At 35.9% G+C, this 24,615-nt stretch overlaps 1 protein-coding gene across 14 annotated transcripts in view; it reads left to right on the top strand.

Annotated features, from left to right (window-relative positions):
- Window positions 1-10,173: 10,173 nt before the first annotated feature.
- Window positions 10,174-24,615, top strand: part of rimbp2 (RIMS binding protein 2) — a 227,816-nt gene continuing 213,374 nt past the window's right edge. For 9 of the 14 annotated variants that reach the window (XM_039772056.1, XM_039772059.1, XM_039772063.1 and 6 more), the window contains exon 1: window positions 10,176-10,433. The gene's annotated coding sequence lies outside the window, so the exon portion shown is untranslated. Of the gene's footprint in view, window positions 10,434-24,615 lie in introns of all 14 variants that reach the window. The other 5 variants (XM_039772071.1, XM_039772072.1, XM_039772073.1 and 2 more) reach the window with 3 other exon arrangements.

The raw sequence follows: 24,615 nt of genomic DNA on the forward strand, positions 1-24,615 counted from the left end.
TGGGACTGTTTTGGGGATCTGATTTGTGTATGAACTCAGATTGCAATATTGACACAGATTTAGAATCCCTGTTAAGCTGAAAATGACTGAGAAATATGAAATTTTTGGAAAGACATTTATGAAGGATCATTTCAGTGAGCATTGTCGTATACCTGTTTATGGATCCAGCTGAGCTACACCAAACTTTAAACGGCATTTCTCACATTGAACTATTTATCAATTGTTAATGTATGGTTCTCAGTTTTATTTTTCATACATTACTTGGTATTTGTATGCATGACCCAACATGTTATCACAAATAAATGCTCAGAAACAGCAATACATGGATTTTGCCAGAATTTCACTGAATTAAATTCCACTTTATGAAACTCCAGTTAAATTCCAATTCAGTTTCTTCTTCTTGTTGAATTCTAATTCCAATTACATTTCTTGTTTTAAATTGGAATTGTTGAGGTCTTTCCTGAATTTTTTCTTTGTAATCTGGGCAATTCCTTCAGAATTTTTTATTGCAAAAAACAGAGGGCTGGATAGATGAACGGTATTAGGAACTTGTCCCTTTTATTTTGGTCTGTTGTCAGAATATCATTAAGTTACATGACAGGTATAAAGTTTCTTTGTGCATATGGTTTGTCTTTCATTCAATAGTCAAGGGGTTTTGGCCTGCTTGTTCTGTTCATTCCTTGTATCAAGTCTTGCAGTGGCTCTTGTGATGTCACCCTGGTGATGTTGTCATGGAGACTGTGGAGCAGATGAATGTATCACTATGTTTAGGCCTGCAGCTACACTCTATGGTGTGTGATGTGCTCATCAGGGCTTGTTCTCTTTTTCCTGTAGCCTTAATGTTGATGTTGGAGAGGGGCTGCAACTTGCAGCTTAACAGTAAGACGCATTGCCCCACAAATTAATTCTGCCTATTCTTTGTTAAGTAAGGAGATGTATGTCTTTAAATTTCACTGATGATATCTGTTACTACTACAAAAAAGATGGTGTTTATAAACTGATACTTGGGCTCAGCCTTTGTTAAGGACTTCACACGTCATGGAAAACAAGCAGCTTCATCCTGTCTTTGTATATAGTGGAAGTTAATTTTGGATTTGAGAATTTTTACCTTATACAGTACTTAATAGAAAATATGGACTATCATAATTTTAGAGCCTTAAATTGCCTAATATTATCGAGATATTCACAGACTTGCTTGTTTTGTTTTTTGTTTGAATTTTGATGCACTAAAATCACTTTGTTCTCTCCCATATTGAACTAAGAAGAGAATGAGCCTAAGAGATCTTATTCTCTTGATTAGATAAACAAGCCATTGGTAACAGTAATGGGTTTATTTGGCTGTGACACAATTCTAGAGCCTTCCCCTTAGAATGATTCCTATTAGTCTAACATCACCTGCGCCTAAGGACAGGACAACCGCAACTTAACCTGCCTATGATGTTGAGAGATCCCTGAAACATTCGGGTGAACTGCAATATGGAAGTGCCAGTTGAGCCTATGGACAAAGCTTTTACCAGGAATTTGGTGGCTTCTTCTGTTTGTATTTATTTCTCTCTTTCAATGGTAATCATGTGGATTGTAAAGTTGAGAGAGAGAGAGAGAGACAGCTTTTTAGTTGTCTACTTTAATTATTTTATGTAAAAATTTAGATTTTAAAAGTGTTAGAAGTGTTTTCTGTCTGCTCTTCAAATTTTCTTACAACAGAACTCTTTTCATCAATGTTTACACACTGAACAGGAAAGAAAGCAGCACTCTGGCATATCCCCACCCCCCGTACGCCCAACACAGCTGGGATTTGTATCCTCTCCTAATAATGAGGTTATTGTCTGTGGTTCTCTATAAAGTGACAGGCAGGCAAGCATCTGAAGTGATCAGATGTGGTTAAACCATTTAGACTGGCTGGCTTATGAAGGGAATTAAAGAAGGATATGCATCAGCAGTAGGATCGGCTGTCTGCCTTGAGTTGTGGAAGAGGGAGTTGCTGTGCCATACTTTTTTGCTGGCAGGAGTGTATCTTTTGCTTAGGTCATTTATAATGCATGGTTTTCATGCTGCACTGATATTATCTTGGCATACAAATAAACTGACATAACACCCTGTTATTCTTCATTCATAATTCATCTTCCCGGCTTGATGATTGATTCTCGCCTAACATACAACACTTGAAATATTAGTGGCTCTGATTTCCAACCCCCGCGCTTCAAGCTAGTATCTTAAGGTATTAGAGTTGTGAGGCTGCACTGTCTGCTACTTAAGCAGAACATTTCCATCTGTCACCCATTGTTCACAGTCCTGGCTTCTTGAGACAAAAATCAAAAGGAAAAAGCCCCACATGCTAGAGAGTGCTTGATGTAAGCTGTTGAAGAGCAGGTTACTGAAAGGAGGGCTCTAGGGGTCTGCATGCAAGCTCTTTCTCATCCTGCTAGACCAGTTCATGTATGACACAAGATCACAAAACCTAACTGACAACAAAAAGGACCAGCAGCCATAAAGGCAGGAAAAAGTATTAAACTTTGCAATGTTGAATGAAAGTTGGATTTGGATGAGTCACTGTTGTATGGTAAAGCTTGTCCATGTCAGAGTAAACATACAACTTCAAAATGATTGAGATGGCCAGTCTTTAGTCTTGACCTACATGTTATAAATTAAGGAGTCTCCCAGGTGTATTTCTCCATACGATGAGTATTTAAATCTTGATTAGACAAGTGAGTCTAAGTGAGCAGTGAGAAGATGAGGCTCTGAAAATTTTCTTTCTCTTCTTGTTTTGTAGTATCCTGATATATTGGTGCTAATAGTTTTCTAGATTGCGTATTTGACAAGAATCCTATGCAGTTAAGTCATCTGAGATGAAATGTGACAGCTGTTTTAGGCCTGAATCCAGATGCTAATGGTATTTGGTTTTTTTTTTCCAACTCACTATTTTATCATTTTAATAGATAAGTGGGGATCAATTAGTGCCACATTTCACAGTCCTAGCAGGACATGAAAGACCAGTGCTGTCTGTTAAACAGTAGCTATTTTGCATAAAAGATTTTTTTCCCATCAAGTTGTAATAAATTACTAACAAAATTCTTCATCTCTTGAGTATTTGACAATTATGTTTGATTTGGTATTTCATGTGACCTGGTAATTTTTGACATTTGTCAATATGCACCAACTGCGTGCAGTAGTTAATATAAACTATGAGTATTGATTTTAGTTTTATATGGCAGTTTTCTAAATTGTACAACCTTCTAAGGCACTTCATAGTTAATGTACTGTAATTTTTTGTGATAGTTTAAAATATTCATTTGGAGACTCGAAATAACACGCATTGGTTTACTATTAAGCTTCTCAGCCACTAGGGGGACGTGTTGTTCTACCACTGGGTCAAGTCAGTCGATGTGCTGTAAGAAGTTTGGGCAAAGTAGTTTTGGAGTGAGGATGGAAAGGACATACTTTTGTCTGCGTAACAGTCTACCAATTTAGTTGGAAATGCGTGGGTTATTTGGGAAAAAAAAAAACAAAACAATTGACCATATGCTTACTACATGAGGTAAACTGGTAGTACAAATAATAAAGAATACGGGTATATAGTTAACTAGGATTGAACTGCGGTTTAATAAACGCGAGTACACAGGAGACAGTGGTTTGAGCATCTGAGGGAGAACCGCTAAATTAAGGTAAAACATTCTGTTTTACAATTTTCTTCCCCAATGTGTAGACTCTGCCACCCCTAGCAACTTCAGTGCAGTGCTCTTTCTAAAAACTATGCAAACTTTGAGAAACGACCAGTCCACTACCATAACATCCGAGTTCATTTCAGTCCTTTCTTCCCATAATCCGTGCAGGTCAGGTTAATAAACGGCTCCAAATTGGCCATGACTGGTTGACTGAAGGCAAAACTGAAGTGCATTAAGCGTATTTGAGAATTGCATGTTAGAAACAGTGTTGTATGTGTATCGTATTTCTCTAAAATCAAAATAAAATTAACAGCTTTGTATGGTTCCTGAGAACATAGTTAATCTTCAGAAATTAGTAAATTTGATTGTCCAAACTGGCCATTTGTGAGAAGCTGGTCTCGTGCCTCTGGCGGCCCTAAATGGATACGATCTGTTTGTTTTTGTTATTGAAAGAAGAGGTCAGGGCATTGACGGATGCGTGCCCACGCAGTAGTGATTAGTTGTTTTTTTTTTTTGACTACTGTTCTATTTTATATATGTATTTATTAGTTTAACGGCCAGGAACATTTGAGAAGCTGTGTTTTACATCTAATGCACATCCGCTAGTGTGTCGCAGATGACTTGATTATCCATCCACAATGCACTGGGGCCTCGTCTGGTCGCTTGTCGCAGATATCATCTACAGAGTGTCATTGCAGACCGCAGTACCTGTGAGGTCAGTCATGTAGTGCCTCAACATCACGAAACACCCTCAACGTTAAACTGTTGTATTTGGGAGGTTCAGGACGTGGGTAGGATATTTACAGTAGAGCGCTAAACTGTATTGTATCACTTAATCCATGCTTTTTGTTGTTCTGTAATGTTAAAAATTAAAGGTGATGTTGATTACATAATGGCATTTGTGCGCTTTCCGAAATTAATTTTCATAATGAGAAAGTATTCATTTGACATTCAGAACTGTGATTTCTGGAATGAAAATATATTTAAAATCGGTATATTGTTTGGCTGATTTGCTGAATATGAATTTCAAATTAACAGTAAAATGCATTAAATATACATACTATTTTAACATTAATAAATGCATTTCAACTATCTCAGTTTCGTGGTGAATAGAAGAGTGTAGATGTTCATTATATTACTTGATGCATAATATGCTCACTGCTCATTATGTAAAGATGCCTCTAAATAACTAAGTGTAGAGGGCTATGGTAGCAGCATCTCAAACTTAAAAGACCAAGAAAATCCCAAGAAGTTCCAAGGATAGTCCAGATGAATTGACACTTTACACCTCAAGGTCGAGAGCGTATGACCTTAGTTAAAGATGCTGTTTTGTTTTCTTAGTTTTTTTTACTTTTCCTTTTTCATTTTGTATTGATTTTAAAGTAAATGGCTGTCCTTATTATTTATTTGGTTGAGTAGCATGCTATTGTAATGTTCTGGTTTTTGAAAATAAATTATTGAAAAAAAAAAAAGTTTGCCCAAAAGTGCCCTGTGTCTACTGTAGTTGTAAATATAGTTTCAGTGGTGTTCAAACATTGTCTTTGTTAAAGGCAAATTGTGGATAGCATACAAATCTAGTAACAATTCACTAAGTGGGTTAAGATCAGTCATGCCCTTCCAGTTATCCCTGTCATTCAGAAGTATTACATGGTCAGTATGTGATACCTATAAAAGCTCTACATTTAATGTCTTTAAAGAGGCTTAGCACTTTAGTGAACTGTATTTGTCCTAAGGGTGAATTGTGGCTTTTTATAGAGCCGCTTTAAATTAATACATGTATAAATCGCTAGATTAAAAAAAAAAAAGTACATATACACACTCACTTTGGTCTGAACACACAGCAGAATGGCAATAAAGCAAGAAAAGAGTTCTGACTTTTCACTGTTGAAATCACAGTGAGGCAATATGCAGGCATATTGCTGTTGGTATAAAGGAGTCCCAGTTTCTTGATGCAGTTTTGCTGAATGATTTGATGGCTGAAAGTCCTCAGTGTGTCAGAAAGAGGATGTGAAACATTGCTTATAAAGGCATTCATTTTCATTTTGTTTTTTTTTTTGTAATTCTCTCCTTTGCTATGAACTCCACGTGGTACAGAGTGCATCCTGTAAACTGAGTTTGCCCTTTTAATTAGCTTATTGATTCGGTGGGCCTCTCTTGAAGTGATGTTACCAACCCAGAGCACCACAGCATAGAAAAATCACACTGGCCATCACAGAGTAATAGAAGATATGAAGGATGCCACTTCCCACAATAAAGAATTAGCTTCAGAGTCAATAATGCATTTAGCAATATCATGTTTGATTATCCCTAGGTGGTGGTGTTTTTTTTTTTAATTTATTTTAAATAACCTGCTGTATTACCTCTTGGTGTGTCTTTGCCTGATCTATCCAACTCTTGCCTGTCACCAACTATTATTTCACCTGATACTCATGAGTTCTTATAGGATCTCTGTAAATGTGCTCAAGTCAAATGTGTTTCATAGGTCATCCAAATTTAACATCCTAAAATTGACAACTGGACAAGATTGTTTTTGAAAATGCTCTGTAATGAAAGTACTTTGCAACACACCAGGCAAGATGTTTTGTATGCTTTAATATACATACGAGTATAATTGAAACCAAAGTATCTAATTGCATAATGAAGGAATGTTGTGAGAGAGATTTGCAGGGTGTAAGTCATTTATTGATGGGTAAACAGATGGCACTGAGAAGTAGCTTATTTTCACGTTTTCTGACAGTAGTAAATTGGCTAACATTATAACATGAGTCACAGCAGTACAGCCTATTATAAAGACATAAACTATCTAGCCCCAGTGACTCCTTCACTTTGAGAAGCTAAAATGGAAAACGACTTTAAAGGTATTTCTTTTTGCTTTTTGCAAATTGGAGTTTTCAACAGGAAATGTTTCTCTGAAATGCTCTGTGTCTGTGCTGTTGTGTGTTTTTATAAATGTTTTTCTAATTTGTAACCTATATAATATCAGAATTTTAGTTTCTCTTGGATTGATGAGATGATTTTGAGTATTAACTATACACACCTCACTGGAGTTCTGATTTCATCTTTTTTAACTACCAGTAGACATTTAGAATTGTTTTTGTTTTGCCGTGTTTCAGTGATAGAGACTTGAACCCTTGCAAAGGTTAAAATTATAGCATGGTTCTATTAAATTGCTATAACAGCTTCTCTGGCAGTCACATTGATTTCAGGTTGTGTTCTTCATAGTAATAATTTGAAGTTACACACACATCCTTTAGTAATGATACAGTTGGTTTAAGGTGTCAGAGCTGCTGCTTTGCTTTGCTCAACATGCAAAGACCACATTATTTTTCAAATATTGTGATCAGGAGAAAAAAAATCCTCATATCCCCTGCCCACAGAAGGTTCAAAACATCAGTCTTATTTAAAAAAAAAAATCGGTATCCATCACTCATTGAACTATACACAAAGCAATCTGTAATGTAAATATTATCAGCTTCTCTTTGGCTAAGGCTGGAGAAAATAGAGAAACTGGGCTGCAGATTTCTCTTAGAATAAGGTTTTCAGAACCATCTTTACTCTTCTGTGGTATTTCATATTTTTGTTCAGACTGCAGACAAAAAAGGGAGGTGACCAGCAGCCGACTATGAGTAAGTAAATGGATTATGTTAAAATTTCAGATAGCTGGGAGTTAATGCAGTAACTCAGATGAGTTTCACATGAGGATTCATCCAAATAGATAGAGAGCCATTAAATTGCATTGAAAACTGAGGTATGTGCACCACACAATTTATTACTTCTCTTTTTATTGTACCTAATTTATTTAGCATATTTTTATGTTCTCTCTCAAAAAGATATGTTTTTGCATAATAAAAATAGCTTTGACCAAAAAAATCACACAAGAAATGCTCTGGTCTTGTGGTCAAACTTAAAAGCTCAGAATTGACGATTCACATTCAGAATGTGCTAAAGAAAGTTAGGGAATAACTTTTTTTTAGTATATTATTGGACTATATATTTTTATGTATGTACATACAATGTTTTCTGAAACCATTTAGTCTGTTCAGTATTGCTGTTAATTTTTTATGAGAAGCTAAACCCTTCAAACTGAACTTGTTCCTTTTTCACCATTTAATGCTGACACCAGTGATGATCATACAAGTATTACTGCCTATCAGCATGCAGTAGAAATACTGTACTGTAGCATCATATAGCTTCAAAAGTACTATAACTTTTCATTTTTGTTTAAAAGTATAACTATTCTGTGATTTAAAAGCTAGTTATGAGTCCACAGTTTTTCACGTTAGTGAGTTGCTACACTTAGAGAGTGCTATTACTTGGAAAAAACTCAGAACATTTTTAAATATCTTTTTTAGACTTGCAAGTAATGATTTATGCAGGGGGCATGTTTTGATCTTGTTTTAAAGTAATTACTTTTGCTATTAAAATTTAAACTTTTTGATTCATTCAATGATAAGATCTAGCTGATCTACTAAACTAAAATTGCTATTCTTGTGATTTTTATTTGTCAGTGTAATCAAGATTGAAGCATAAAATAGGAGAAAGAAATGAAATCTGCTACTGAAAAATGGAAAGGCAGATCTAAAATGAGTTATGTTTTCAAGAATTTTTTTAGAATTTTAGATGTCCATTATATCTTTATGCAGTCCAGAAATTGCATATCTTGTTATGTTTAGTTACTTAAGATGTCTTAAGTGCCTTCATTGGCACTCATCCTGAAGCACTGGGTGCCAGGCCTTTTTTTATGAAGACTTGTTTCCTGCTCCTTGCATCAAACCTGCATGCACTAAAAGGGAAATGTCTTTAACAAGGCCATAGTGACATTGTAGTCAATGTAGTGAAAGCATTGCCACTCTGAATACTATTTTTAAAGGCTTGATTTAGTTGTCTGTATTGTGCAATCAATATGTGGTCATAAGTGCACTGCATAATTGACAAGGCAAGCTCATGGATGCAAGTGTATTTTGCAGTTTGAGCAGACAATAATATTTAATGTGACCTGGAAATTTGACATTTCTAATAAAATGTATAATTAAATGTCAAAGATGCTGGATGAAATGGTACAATGTTGCTCAAACAAACCAACAGTATAGAGACACAGTTTAATTTAAAAAGAATAGTGTCAATCTATCGTCCTCAGTATGGGTATACAGTATACTGTACTCAATAACCTCTTCATTTTTGTTTAATGTAATCAAAATACAAGTTAACTCTATTTTAGTAGTAAAATGGAATCAGACTGCTTGGTGTGAATATGTTGGCATGAACATGTAGAATGTTAAAAGTAAAACTGAAAATTGTGCTAAAGAGCATGTTCCTGCTTTCTCTCTCTTCGCCAAATTTCTTCCCTTTTTCCTTCCTTCCTTGTTAGGTAGCAAAATGATATAATAAATGAGTTCATGCCTAAAGTAAGGCATAAATATTTATCAATATTTTTGATTTTGCTTTTCCCCATTGTATTTCATATTGATTATATTACAAATAATGAATTATACAAAGCAGTTTATTACTATTTAAATTTAGTTTGGAATAGAATGACGGTACTTGGAAACAATAACGTGATGTTATAATGTTTATTTTTATTCAGTTATTTTTTTAAAACGGATTATTTAATTGTATTTTATTTTTATGTATCAGTGTGGACTTGGACTTGTTTATGCATTACATTAAGGGGCTAAACACTTGAAATTATTATTACATATTCATCTCTTTTGTAGTAATGTCAACATTATTAGAAAAGCTGTGATGTGATCATTCCTTATTATAACCAGGCAACATTAAAATACCACAAATGTGAAAATTAACTGCTTCAGACTAGGACTGAAGAGGTAGTTTGTCCCAGAGGGAGGGGGAGCCTGGGTTTAAAAGATGCTGCAGTTGCTAGGCAGCTGATGAAATACTTGCCTGTGTGCATATACTTTTTTTTTTTTCATTTACCATTGTACAGTTTATTTTGTTTTAAAATAAGAAAAGTGACTAGATGGCTAAAATGAAATCTTATCTTTTGAAGGAGGAGGGGGAAAGGAAAAAAGCCTGTGGCAGCCCTAGTAATCCCTCTTAATACCCTTCTGCACTTGATTTCCCGATCTCTGATTGGACAGAGACTAGCAAAATTACAGGCAGTATTTGTTTACCTGATTGGTCTGCCTGTGAAACACTGAGATTTCCCCTGCTTAGCTGAAGTTCGATCTTGCAATGTATGATCTACATTAAGAGTAAACGTCATGCAAGCTGCCAGCGTTGGTTTAAACTGTGAAATCCTGAGAGTCAAGCAAGCTAGGAAAAAATAGCACCCTTGTCTGTCCTTGTCAATTTCAATCACTGTTTTGTTTTTTTTTTCCTTCCCCAAGCTGGATTTGAATAGTGGGTGGAGGGAAGAAATCAGGCCGTCAGTTAACCAAAACAAAGCATTGAAATAAAACTGATATGAGAGCAGAGCTACCTTTGCATATATTACTATTGCTACTCCTCCTCTCAGACCGACAGACCGAGTGTGCGTGTGTGCGCGTGCGTGCATGCATGCATGAGTTTATGCGTGCTGGTGCACTGCCGCTTTGCTCTACTGCTGTGCAGGCTGAAAAATGCTGTTTCTTTGGCTCTGCTCTCGGGCATCACTCCTTGCTGCTAGCTAATGAACCAGCACAGACACAGATCCCAGCAAATGGACTGCCGTCCCTGCCTGTCTTTCCTGCCAGCCTGGTAAAGTGACCCAGTAGGATATAACTGTCTCTGTGGTGGTGATCCTTGGAATGGGGGGAGAAAACTGCTGCTGAGGTATGCGTGAAATGCTTAATTTAAGTATTTGTTTTTGATGAATTGCTCTCAAGAACTGTGTTATGCTAGGAACACTATCTTGTCATTGAATTTTGTGGTGTCCGTCATACAGATTATTTTAAAGAGGTTTGTAATATATAGTGTTGAATTTGTGTTTTAATTATTGAAATATACAAGTCTGTAGTAGTTTCTGTGTATGGGAAGTGTAGGTAGGTGATCAGTTGGGGGTTGGTATTCTTTAAATTTTTGCTGCATTGCCTCCTCAAAACCGTATTGTAAATGTGGTTATTTTAATTGCTAATATTATCCTACCCACAATAATAATTTAGGTATGTTAAGGGAAATCATTGCATTAATATCTTGATTCTTCATACTCTGTAAAAGTGCAGACAGATCTTTTCTGTCTCCTAAAGAAGGGTAACTGACTGAAGAGACTATCATTCTGTGGAGTGGCAGTATAGATCCTAGTAGTGCCCTCCTACGCAACTAAAGCATTTTATAAGCTTTAGTTGCTTGTACAGCATACCAAATACAGATCCTGTTCGGTCGAACAGTGAGTATAGGCCTGTTTTTTTTTGTTTTTTTTTTTAATGTTGTATGAAGCATAATTTAAATTTCTAACCACATCTTAAAAAGTAATCACCATCTTAATATATATTAAAACAAATGATTCATTATTACAAAATGTTTCTGTGCACAGAATACTGTGTGCATACATGTCTAGTTCTATGTAATGTATTCAATGTATGTTAAGTATATTTAAGCAAAAAGTGAAAGAAGTGTCATACATATGCTGTTGACTGAAGGAAACACAGTAGTGTACCGGGTTGTATCACATCCTCAGAGTCCTGGGTTGAAATTCTAGCATGGAGACTGTCTGTTTAGGGTTTTCATGGTTTTTCTCCATGTTTGCTATGATGTTTTCTCAGAGTTTCCTCCCACCTCCCAAAGATGTCTGTGTTAGACTAATTAACAGCTCTAAATGTGGCTTCATGTGAATGTGTATGATGTGTGTTTGTTAGAGTGAGTGTGTGCCCTGTTTTAGACTGGCATCCTGTTCAGGATGTGCTCCGCCTTTCAACCAATTTTGCCATGATAGGCGCTGACTCCATATGACTCTGAGCTGGATAACAGTGTTCAAAAAAAGTATATTGCTAAATATCTGCTCCAATTTGGAATAAACACCCATTGTGCCAGAAATGTTTGTGGCATATACAGTACTTAATTGTTATAACCTTTATTCAAACTATTTTGCAAGTGCAGTGGAGTGATCATACATACCAAAGTAATATGCAGTGGAATTGGATTGTTTTTTTGGTAAATAACATGCAAAACTTATAAATTATTTTTGAAAGATTGTAATGAGCTTTTTATATGTTCTTTAAGGTTATTTATGTATTGTGAAGTCATTTTATAAATATTTTTGTGCTTTCAGAATGTTAAACATATCTAAATTAATAACAAAACTCAGAAGGCAATTTTGTATCTTAATAGGTCTCAGAGTAAGCACCATTTGTATATGCAATTTTTTAAGCCATGCTCATTTCTATGCATGTTCAGTGAAGTATGCCCAATTTAATTGATGCTGTAGGGAAAGTCTATTGTAAATAGCTCAAATCAAAAATTATTTTAGCATATGCAATATTTTCATATAACACACATTTAAAACATCCAGATGTTTAATAGTTGTATATAACGGCCCTTTCTAATACAGTAAGCAGAACAACCATCACTGAAGGATATCTGCTTTTTTTTTATTGCATAACATCCCGTATAGTGAGTATTTGATCGATTTTCCAGAATAAAAAGTCTCTGCTCCTCTCTGCATATAGCTTCACTGCCATGTACATAGCCTATCTAAAAGTATTCATTTGTTTTCCAGTCACCCTGGCACAATATGAATGCCTTGGATCATTGCAATGAAAGGACTATTCCAGTTCTCGGACAACTGTTTTATTTACGACTGCTTTACACAGTTTCTTGTAATGATAATGAACTACAGAAAAAAATGAGTGTTTAATATACAGTACTTGCACACAAAAATAATTGGGAAATGTTTCATCTCTAGGATTTCATTATTTAATATTAAAAATTAATCTATGATTAGCTCTGTTTATAATCATTGTATGTGTCAGAATTTTCACTTTGCTCCACTACTGTGTTTAGGTTTCACACTAAAATTAATTTCAAGTCTGTTACAAGATGATATGGCAGTGGCTTTCCATTTCCTAGTGCTTGTTCCTTTTGCTTTACTGGCTTGAAGTCCTTAGTGCTGTTGGTTCATGCTTTCTGTGGCTTGAATACTCATTTTCTTCTCTACACAGGTAATATAAAGTGTGAGAATTTTGTGTTTGGCGAGGCTGGTGAATCAAATGTTGTAAACTCATTTTACAGCACCAAGAGTTAAAGAATAATGTGTCCACTACAGTATGAGACTTCCACTTAAAACCACATTTTACCTTGAATACAAGTTTTGTAAAGTGCTATTATTAACAAAATTGAAAACAAACTTTCAGAGTTGCAGATTTACTTGATAATTTTATTTTTACAGGCAAGATTTTGTCAGAACACTTATACTCATGAAATTTGTAGTCTGACTTTGCTTATTCTTTGCAAAAGTACTTTTTGTAAGTTCATTAAACACCACTATTATTATTAAATACATTTGTTTTCAAGTCTGTGATTAGTAGAACTTCATCAAAATAAGTGAGGAGGCAATAATTTGCAACAAGTAAGCAATGTATATATATGAACTTCATCTGCAGATCTCTGAACCTAATCTGTTGCAAATAACACTGAGCAAATCTGATATAAAAAGGAACAGCCTGATTATTTCAAAACTTAAATGCATTTATTTTTTTACACTTGAATGATTTATGTGTTTTTTTATGGCACACAGCAGTAATCTGGTGCTTATGCTTTTTGAGCCATGTTAGCATTTTAAAATGAGTGTGTGTGTGCTAGCCTGCATGTGTCAGATTAATCTTGTCTTAGAAATTTTCTGAAAAGGTTTAATATGTTTTTGTCATCTGGCTGTTATTAGAAAGGAGCAAAATGGTTACTCTTCTCTAAGACAGGGACCATAAACTTTCCTTAATGATAAGGCAAGAAAGTACTGGACTCAGACTAGTCATTTATGACTTTCCCCATGAATGAGCAGCATGAACCCAGGTGCACCCGCTTGATCCCTTTATGATAGGGAGATCCTGTTAGCAGCCTCAGACTTACCTGCCTTTGCACCCCCCATTTATTTTTTTGAAAGGATAAAAGGTCATCTACCTTTTTGTCATCTTATTCTGTCTTTTCTTCAGATTTTTGTGGTGTGTTACTGTTCTCAGGCTCTGTCCAGAAAAGGGCTGAGAGCTGCTTTAGTAAGAAGTAAAGCACAATACAATTAAATATGCTTCCATTTATACTGAACTGAAGACTATTGACTCATTAGTGTGAAAACAAGTACTTGCTTAACTAAACTTAAGGCTGTCTTTGTTTTGTACTGAGATCAAACAAAAGTTGTGAGGTGCATTAATTTGCTGATTTAAGAGTGAATTGTATTTATTTTGAGCAGTGATATTCACTAAAGCATGCAATGCGTGCATTTCTCAAAGGCATGTTTTGAAAATAAAGCATCCTACCAGTTTATTGATGATGCAGTACTGAGCTTGATTCTGAGGAATTGCTCAGCTTGGACTGTGCCATTAACTATACATAAGTCAAAAGTACAGGGAATGCCCCACGCATTCATTTGATACAATAACCTTTAAATTGCACACCTTTCAAAATGTCTTGTATAGCATTGGTTCGCAAGTTCCTTCTTGGGGGCTAATTGTGGCTGCTGCTGCTATTTTCCAAATTTATGCATTATGTAGTTGTAAACAAATTATAAAACCGGTTTGGTTAATTTTTCTTTAGAATGTAGTAAGCATTTGTACAGTATATGATACATGGTAATAAAGGAGTATTTTTGTTTTTTTAATTTTTATTTGGTTTTCCTAGTTGTTTTGGGTAACTGAGCCAGTAGAGACTTCATAGAAAATAATATCTATAATGCTGAAGGAGCTTCAGCCTTTAAGCAATTAATGTTGTTTGCCCTTGTGTCTACTTAATTTATCTTTAGGATACAGGAAAAAAAAGGTAAACTGATAGGAAGTACATTTTTTTTTCCAAATATTATCATTGAGATACTATACCTTTTTGAAATGCAGAATAAGAGAAGGCAAAAACTTCATTTAATTAGGGAATGTGATCTGTTAGAAGTAGGATGTCTCATAGACAGTGAAATGAGTGGGACCAAAAGCTTGCATCTAAAGTGGGCTTTCAGAAGTGAACCTGAGGACCTTATTGGAATGGTGTCATTTCTTATCTAAAAGGAACAGAGCTCATAGCCTAATGTTTTCACACAAGCATTAGTCCAATTAAATTTTATTTTAATTATTATGGAGAGGTGAGTTTCATGGATATGATCAGTTTTTCTTCTTGGGAAAGTCACTAACAGCTCTTAGAATTATTTCCCTTCCTTTTGTAGTTTAATAAAGATAAGTGAACCATACTCTTTAATTAATAAAATAATGTAAATTATTTATCATGTAGTAGGCTAGTATAAAACTGCCAGTTGAGCTCACATCTTTGGAATGTAAGTGTACAGGTATAACCAGAATAGTAGTGTCACTGCAACAACTGCACCATTATGGTGCCCACACCATAAAATAAAGCATTAAAATATTTAAAAATAAGGTAAAATCAGTTACCCACAAAGAGCAAGTAATTATTGAACATTTTAAGTTGGACACAATTACTAAATTGTAGATAAACTGAATTTAAATATTAATTCAGGAATAAGAAATCATATAAACACATGTTAATACAAAACAAAAACACTTGTAAACCACATCTACTCAACTGTCACTAAGTTGGAAAAGGATTTTGTTTAAGATTTGTCCTACTAAAGTTAAACTTGGAACATATTCAAAAATTATTCTATGACATATATTTTGGTAATGGGATCCTAAGGTTTCAATCACATCTTTATCCTGAGTCCTATCCTGATTAGTAGAAGGTCAGGTTGGTTGGGGAGCGTGCGCATGCACGCATTGCAGCACCCAACACATGACAAATCAGCTCGGGATTCTGGTAGGCTACTCCCCACCTTCAGGAACTGACCATCTATCTGTTGCAGCCACGTGTGATGTGGGTGTCCCCTTGGCCTGGTCCAACCACTCAGGTCCTTAACAGTGAGGATCCTGTGAGCCTGATCATCCTCAGGGAATCGTGCCAAATTGTCATAGTGCTGTAACTGATGCACCCTCACAATGTAGGTGATGTGCCTCATTCGGGACTCTGTGAGCAACAGCTCGTTTGGCACAGTGTCAATCCAGCAGTACCTAAGGATTCTCCGAAAGAGAAGCAGTGCTGAATAGTGTCCATGTCTCACAACCGTATAGCAAGAAAGTAAGCAGCAAGTCTACAAAGACTTGGATCTACGTCCTTTTGCATAGATATCTGGAGAGCCACACACCAGGTCCGCCGCCGGGAGGGACAAACGGGACTCTGGTCCGGGGCCCTAATAGAAGGGGGCCCCTTCATGCTTGATTTTTTTTTTTTATGCTGATGTGCACGTAGATATATATTTGGACAGTTATTCAAGTTACATGTAATAGAAAAGTTAAATCATTTAGCTTACAACAATACAAGTGAGTGTTTTAATAGCCGCACGCTTCACGCAAGTAAATATCGTGCTCGTGTCATGTGAAGCATGGTTGTCAAAGGGGGCCAGCAGCAGCACGCTTCTCAAAGACAAAGGAGAGCCGACACTGACGTCCTTGAGCTTGACGTTGAGTAGTATGTTGTTTGTACAGGGTACGTGGATAATGGATTGACTTGACCGCTGTAATCGAATACTTCCGTTTCTCACACACAGGCGCTGTTTTGTCTCAGACAACAGCGATATTGTTGTGCACTATCGTGGATGGTGTACCAGAAGTCTGTCTCTGTAGTTTGATAATTCATTCGCTTGGGTGTGTGTTGTTGCTTTTAAAGCAGTGACGAGTGTGTGTTGGTTTTGTGTGTATCACTAAAGATTCTGGATCACCCAGATTTTTTTGAAAACTTTGAAGTTTGATACAGCAAGTTACCATACTGATTGTACACCATGTTGATAACCCTAACAGTTAGTATATATTAAAATGTTCAGATGTTACTCCTATTCATTGCATTGGTATAATTGTACTGTTACACATTAGATAATACATAGGCTTATCTCATTAATGTATTGTTTCAATTCCGCTACGAGCTTCCATTAGCACTGGCTTTACTTCTGGCAGTCAAACTTTGATGTGCGAGAAGGCTTAACTCAAGTATGGTATTCATAAATGCAGCATTGTCGCCGTCGGATAAACTACATTTCGTCCATTTTGTATACATATTTGAAGGTTTTGGCATGTGGGGACCTGGGGGAAGGCAGAGGGCCCCACACGTACCCAGTTGTCTGGGGCCCAAATATTTCTAGCGGTAACCCTGCACACAGCCATTTCCAGTGACCTCTTGAACCCCCCATGATCTTCCAAACCATCTACTAACTTCATAGGAAGAGTCACTAGAGACATGAATGTCACTGCTGAGCTAAGTAAACCTCTCAACAAGGTCAACACTCTCTCCACAAACACACTGCCGATGGTTGTGCCTAAGAGGTCATTTAAAGGCCTAGATCTAGTTTTTTTATCCAGAACAAGTCCAGACACTTAAGGGTCCTGATCAGAGTCTCCATTGAAGATCACAGCATTGTCCGCAAAGTCAACATCAGTGAATCTTTCTTCACTAACAGATGCTCCATAGCTGCTGGACCCCATGACCCTGCCCAACACCCAGTCCATGCAAGCACTGAACAAAGCAGGAGTAAGAATACACTCCTGATGAACCTTGAAATCAACTGGGGAAAAATACAGAGATTCTGCCTCCAATCTGCACGGCACTCACAGTACCAGTGTACAGGCCGGCCATGACATCCAGCAACCTTGAGGGGATCCCTGATTATTACAAAGTCCTTAATCTAGACATAATGAAATAATGATTCATTTAATTTGTAATGTGCCAGCACCATGCTTAAAGCACTTAAATTCTAATAAATAAACAGGTTGCAAAACAGATAGTAGGATATTGATTTTCGCTTGATTTAATTCAAATTAATGTGAAACATGTCAAACCCATCTCCAGAAATCTGTGTTTAAGCACACATCAATTTGGATAATTTTAATTGGCAAAAGATTTGTTCTAAGAAATAGTTTTTCATTTTTACATCTCTGTGAAACTTAAATATACCTTGTTGCATATATAATTCCTCTGTCCTGGATATGACCTTAATCTGTAGCAGGACCTCCAACATGCAGGGAAAACTTGAGGGTTGGTGGCAGGATTGGCAATCTAGTCAATGTAAAAAAACCTCGCACTGCTTAAATGTGGTGCTGCGTCCAGGTGGTTTGTTGTGTGGTGGATGTGGCAAAGCACTGTAATAAGCACTCTGTAAGAATACAATTCTATTAAAGTTAGTGGGGTGCCAGGCTTTTGTAGGAAACATTGACACTTAGACAAGGCTAGTTAAGAATCCCCAATAACCTACGCAGGAAGACTTTGGGCATGTGGAAGGAAAACGCAACCAAGGGGTCAATGTGCCAGTGCCACATCCCACAAAATTTGAGCCAAGAACACTAGGCCTTTTGAAGTAGCAGTAATACTTGCAAATGATTTAATACACATATACTCGTAATTAACCATTTCTAGGTCTAATCTTGTGTTCTGTATACAAATACAAGGTGATCTGTAACTCCCAGTCGTTATTTGTAAACCTAAAACTGGTTGTACTGAGTAATGCTATAAGCCATGTTTTTCATTCTTTTTGTTCTACACTAGTCTCATGTGGCTTGTTGAAACTTTGTAAAGGATGTTTTTATCTTACACAGATAATTTTTGCTGCACTAAATAAAATGAACACAAGCTTTAAAATTGTGTTTTCCTTGGTGTGTTAATCAGCTTCATGATATGAGAAGAAAATGTAAGTTGTAAAAGCTTTTGTAGGAAAAATTCTGAGATTGGAAGCTGATGCCAGTCAGTTGAGTGTGTGTACAGTATCCAATAGGGCATCCTCAAGAAAAAGTGTTATTTTGAGCAAATAGTGCAGATAGCTCTGTTTAAGCTTAAAATCAAAGTTTTACAGGTAAAGGCAATGAACATCAGCCCATCCTGATAAGCAGAAAGTTTAACTATAGTTGTTCAAAGTGTACATAATCACGTAGATTACTTTTTTCTAAGGCTGTGCACTTTTACATGACTTTCACAAATAGACTGTTTTCTCTCTGTATTTGTTTCTCTTCTGTCACATACTAGAGATGTTCATGTTCGGTTAATTGGCAACACTAAACTGGTCCAAATTGAGTTGGTTAGACAGAGACACTCTATGTCCTTTAACTGTTTTGTGTCAGTTCATGGTTAGTTCCTGCTTTGTATCCAACTTCCCTGTAACAGAAAGTGCTGAAATCCACATTGCAAACAACCATAATAGACCCTTCAAAGCAAAAATTACATTAATTTCCTGTTTTTAAATCAAGAGCTCGATTAATACAAGTGCCTGCTTTATTCTCTACAGTGCATTCCTTTTGGTGATATAACATCTCTGAAAGTAGTAGTAAATGATGATAATTAATAGTGTGATATTAATGTGATATTAATAGTGTACCAGAGTTTGTGATAAAACTGACAACTAGATTTATTGTTATGTTTGTTAATGTTACATGGCATTGTACATTGAAATGTGACATTGATAGGTTCTGAGCGTTAATTCTGATATCTGGCTACTATCAAATAACAAGTATTGGCTTGACATTGTTACACATTCTTTGGTTGTCAGACAAAATTATATATTAGTCGCTGTGTGACTTGAAAGAGTCCGTTGCACTTCAGGAGTTTAGCAGAATTTTTACTTGAGGTAGTGATATCTACATAATAGTTAAATTAATATGTTTAGAGTGTAATAGTTTTTCTGTCCCTCATCCCTTCAACACAGTAGTGACATCAGATATATTATTTAGCATAGCCTTTAATTTTAAAACTAATAGAAAAATGTAAATTTATACAAAAATGTCTGTGTGCTTTGCCATAACCACAGTACTTAACCAGTTACCTTAAAATATAAAGATGTAAATGGATGCTTTGGTCAGATTTTTTTTTTTTAAGGCTTATACTGATCAATGATTTCATGTCACTTGATCGATCGATTCAGATTTTTTTTTCTTTATCCTTTTAAGATACATTTTACGCTGTCCCTGCATAACCAGATACAGTACATATATGCCTTATGTTCTATATTAAAGTATTATTTTTGCTTTTTTATATTTAAACTATAGACCACAGTTATGTTTATTTTTATTAACAAAATGATATTCTGAAGGCTTATTGTTCAGTGACAATAAAAGTACTAAAATAAATAAAATTTTCTTAAAAATACATGCTTTAACTAATAAACTATATACATGTATGTATTGTGGAAAGCATACCCCCAGACACAGACAGAATGTCCAAAACACACTTCTTTATTAATTCTTACTTCACCACAATGCCTTCTTTCACCAGCTCTCTTCTTCTTCGTCTTCTTTTCTTGACCACCTGCCCCTCCTCACAAGCTTCATCTCCTTCCTCTCAACACTGGCTTGTCTACTGGAGGGAGGCAGCCCCTTTTATTATGACCCGGATGAGCCACAGGTGCTCCCTCAACGTCACTTCCCGGTGTGGAGGAAGTGTCCGGAGAGCACCTTGAAGCACTCCGGGTGCCCCTGGAATTACTTCCGGCAGCACTTCCTGGTGTGGCGGAAGTGCTGCCATCCAGGATTCCCCAGTTGTCCGGGCGCCCCCTGGCAGTGGCCACGTCCTTCAAAAATGGTGAGCGTCCCAGCTTTGTTCCCGTGGCCCCCAAACAGACTCGGGTGGCTGCTCTCTCGTGGCAGAGGAGAAGTATCGTCCAACTCTGGGACTGTCCAGGTGTCCCCACTCATCTGTGACAGTATCCATAATTCATATGAATGTATATTATATGTATGTATCCATAATTCATACGTGTATATGTAAGTATGTGTGTATGTATATATGTGTATATATATATATATATATATATATATATATATATATATATATATATATATATATATATATATATGAATGAACTGGGCTGTACTATATTTCTTACAACCTGGAAATTACATCAAATTGAATTCTTTTTGACCTTTTTAATTCCAGTTATTTTAAATGTGTCTCTCTCTAAATTTACCAGTTAATTCAGCACTGTTAAAATAATTAAGCCTATTGCTCATTTAATTAAATGGACTTTAGTCTCCTCGTGTCACGGGTTTGCCCCATGGTCTTGTCTTTGTGGGCTTGTACACCTTCCATGGTAAATATTTAGGGATGTCCTAATTACATGCCCAAACCATCTTAACTGGCTCCTCTCTATCCAGAGAGACACAGGTTCTGCTGTATTGATGAAGCAGGGCAAAGTCTGAAGGCAAATTTGATAATTTACCAGTCTGCCTATATTACCATCCTTGCCTATGATCAAAAGCTTTGGTTAATGATCAAAAGAATGGGTATAAGCCAAATTGAGGTTTCTGTGTGGCATTATTAGGATTAATCTGCTTGACTGTGTAAGGACTTCAACTCCACTTATGCACTTATGGCTTACAACTGCCACTTGTGAATAATACTTCCAAGATACTTAAACTCTCCCACTGAGGAAGATCTCACCTTTTACTTGCTGGTAACAAACTGCTCTTTCTCAAAAAGGGCCATGACCTTTGATCTGTATCACAGTTCACTGCTAATCTTGCCCATATATATTACATTATTACCTGCAGACTGCTAAGATTATCCTCTTAGATTCTCAAACTCTGTAATCCTCAGATGTACTTTAATATCCTGTTCATTAAATGTGGATAGTATCACTGGCCTTGGAAAAAGTATTACATGTTGATCAGTTTCCCCTGAATATAGCTAATAAGGCATTAGCGTTTGTTGTTTTTTTTTTATTTAAATAAAATAGAAATTTCTTTACTTTTTGTTGTACTAGTTTTATTGACATTAGAGATCTCCTGTTTTTGATGGATCTTGATGTTTTAGGGTCCCCTGATACCAAAAACATTGATATCTCGATGATATATGTGTGTGTGTGTGAGAGTCAGTTTCTTGAGGACGGTCTAGAGCTAAAATGGCTGGACAGAAAAATGGCAAACTTGAAATTTAAGCATGTTATGAGATAATGATGTGCTGAATAGTGTTTCAACCAAATTGTGCAAGAGAAAGAGGCACCCTACAGGAACCCTCAAATACTGTAATTCTGCAATTAATTATAAATTCTTCTCATCAGTTGCCATCATAATTACCTATTTTCTGATCACAAAGATTAGTATCAGAGCAGTAAACAGTTACTGAAATGTTATAGAATAGTTTGGGTAACTTGGTTCCTAGGGCTCAATGCCTACTGACGCCCACATCTGAATTATTTTTTTATTTTCAGTTTATGTAAAATGATTGTTTCATCTGGAAGACCATTAAGGAAATTGATGGCTTGTAAGTCACCCATCCCATTTTGAACAGCCACAGGAAAATTTTATAAAGATTGCCCAGAAAGGGGGTGGGAATAAGGGAGCAATAGTCAATTAGTTAGTACCTGAATATTGCTTTTTAATATTTTTGCTACATTGGTGGTGGTTTATCTAGGGAATTCTCCTTTTTGCATACTGCTTTGAGTTGTCATACCTTCTGTAAAAGACTGGTGTCTCTTATAGAGTACGCACATGTCAAGATCTGTGCCCATATTTCAAAAGGCAGGCTTGATCCTTATTATGTTTGTTACCTTGACCTAGTCAAGCTCATATTGAAAATATTACACATGGCACCTGTCTACTTTACATTTGGCATCTACTTCTGACAGTGTTGTTAAATTGATTTTGAAATAAAATATTGTAATCAATAAAAGAGGAGATATACAGTTACAAGTAATCTCAAAGGTGCATAAGAAACCATTTGATTAAAATGTGCTTTTATCTATGTTTGAAAATGAGCTTGCCCCTTGTGTGTAAACTCTTGCAAGAATTGTTGGAAGAAACGTTCTTGATTGTTTTTTGTGGGGTTTTTCCCCCCTTAACATTTATATGATCACTTATTAGTGTTTCCTTCTTTTCTGCTTTTTGGCTGTCCGCATACAGTTGACTTCAAGTGAAAAGGCTTGATGAAAGTATGTGTTCAAATAGCTCTACTTTTCATACTCAAATTTAAAGGGCTTGGTTTGTGATCACAGATTGTATAATTATTAATAAAGTTTATATTTTTTATGATATACATTGATTGTGTTATATATGAATTATGAAAATATCAATCTATGTACATTTGACCATTAATCATCATTAAAAAGATGCAGCATAAGTGTCCCTAATTATGAAATCCCTCAGCTGCTGGTTTTGAAAGCTCATATTTAAAGATGCTGCCAGTTTCTTCTGATGCCGTATTCATTTGTAGTGACATGGAGATATTAGATCTAGAGGACACCTTCAAAGATATTTGAACTACTGAGTAGTGTATCCTGTGATGAAACATTCTTTGCAAATGTAGTGCACCCAGTAACTAGATATTTTATATGCTTTGGTGACTGTTGGATTAATTCTGTTATTAGGATATGCTGAGAACATAATAATTGACAAGTATTATATGTTATCTTTGTAACTGGGAAGACCAGGTTAAGGCTCCCACCACATGCCCCAAGGTGTCATCAGCTTATGTTTGCACTCTTTGAATATCACATATAAAAATAAAATGTGCTGGTTGGTGGTTTCCCTCAGAAATGTAAGCGAACGGTCACTCATTCATTTGATTAAGGGGTGGTGATATGCTAGTAACTGTGTATGTGTGTTGCATGGAAGAGTGCAAGGTGAAAGCAGAAACAGAAAGATACAGGTATTGCTGATTTATCGCAAATGCTAAGGCCCCAGGACATGCACCCAGATGGTTACATAAAGGAAAAATATGATTTTACTTTCTACATAGGGATTTATTTCAGGGCCTTTTCATATGCTTGATGTGAGTAACATTTACAACAGTGCCACTCATTTTGATCTAATGTAGCTTAGCAACTGCAATTCATTTTTAATAAAGTTACATGAAAACATACTTTTTCGCAGCGCTCTGTCCCTTTAAATGAAGAGGAATTTGTAGGGACACTTTATTAACTGGGAGATAGCAAGACTCTGGATTTAGAATTCTTCTCTTTTTTTTCCTTTTTTTTTTAATATACATTTTGGGAACCCAAGAAGTATCAGGTATGGGTCAATTTATTTCTCATGTTAATATGTCAAACTGAAAGGTTGGACTTTCTACCTAAAGTGTGGTTTGCATTGTAATTCTTATCAGAGTTTTTTTTTTTTTGGTTAATCCAAGGATGTTGTAAGATTGGCAAATCGGAATTTGACAAGGAATTTCTGGTTGTGAAACGCATCCCGTCTATCTCGGAAGTTATGCAGTATGACATTGTAAGTTGACGTGGATCATGTTGGGCTTACATGCACCCAAGGACGTCAAATTAATGTAGGATGTGTGGAGGATCTTTGTTTCACCTTTCAGCTGTGGTACCAGAACTATGAAGAGATCAGTAAGATTTATGAACAAAGTTAATAGAATCTCAAATTGACAAATAATTTTCATGTTCTCTGTTGTGGTTTGGGCATGGTAATAGACTATTTTTCAACAAATAACCCAAACGTGCTTGATGCAGTAAAGCAAATACAATTTATTTAAAACCTGGATATATTCATGTAAGTGTAGCTGTAAATGTACTGTATGTAGAGATATGGATGAAGGACAATAACAAAACAAGACAAAACATGACTTCACAATAGCTTAGTTTAACTTTTTCTCTCCTATAGAAAAAAATATGTAAGTTATCCATCTTGACCACATGACTTGAAAGACCAGCATGTAGGAGATGTCTTCAATCGTGAATCTCCTCTTTGAAAAGTGAGCAATGTTAAGTAGTGTTTACAGACATGGTCATTTCCTAAATTGACAGTCATGTAGGTAAGAAGCCTATAGTGTTTTTGTTCTGCATGTGTTTGTGTTTTTGAAGTGCACGTGTTTGGAAAATTAATGACTTGGAAAC

This window comes from Polypterus senegalus, chromosome 12 (genome assembly GCF_016835505.1).
Source record: "Polypterus senegalus isolate Bchr_013 chromosome 12, ASM1683550v1, whole genome shotgun sequence".
NCBI classification, from domain to species: domain Eukaryota; kingdom Metazoa; phylum Chordata; class Cladistia; order Polypteriformes; family Polypteridae; genus Polypterus; species Polypterus senegalus.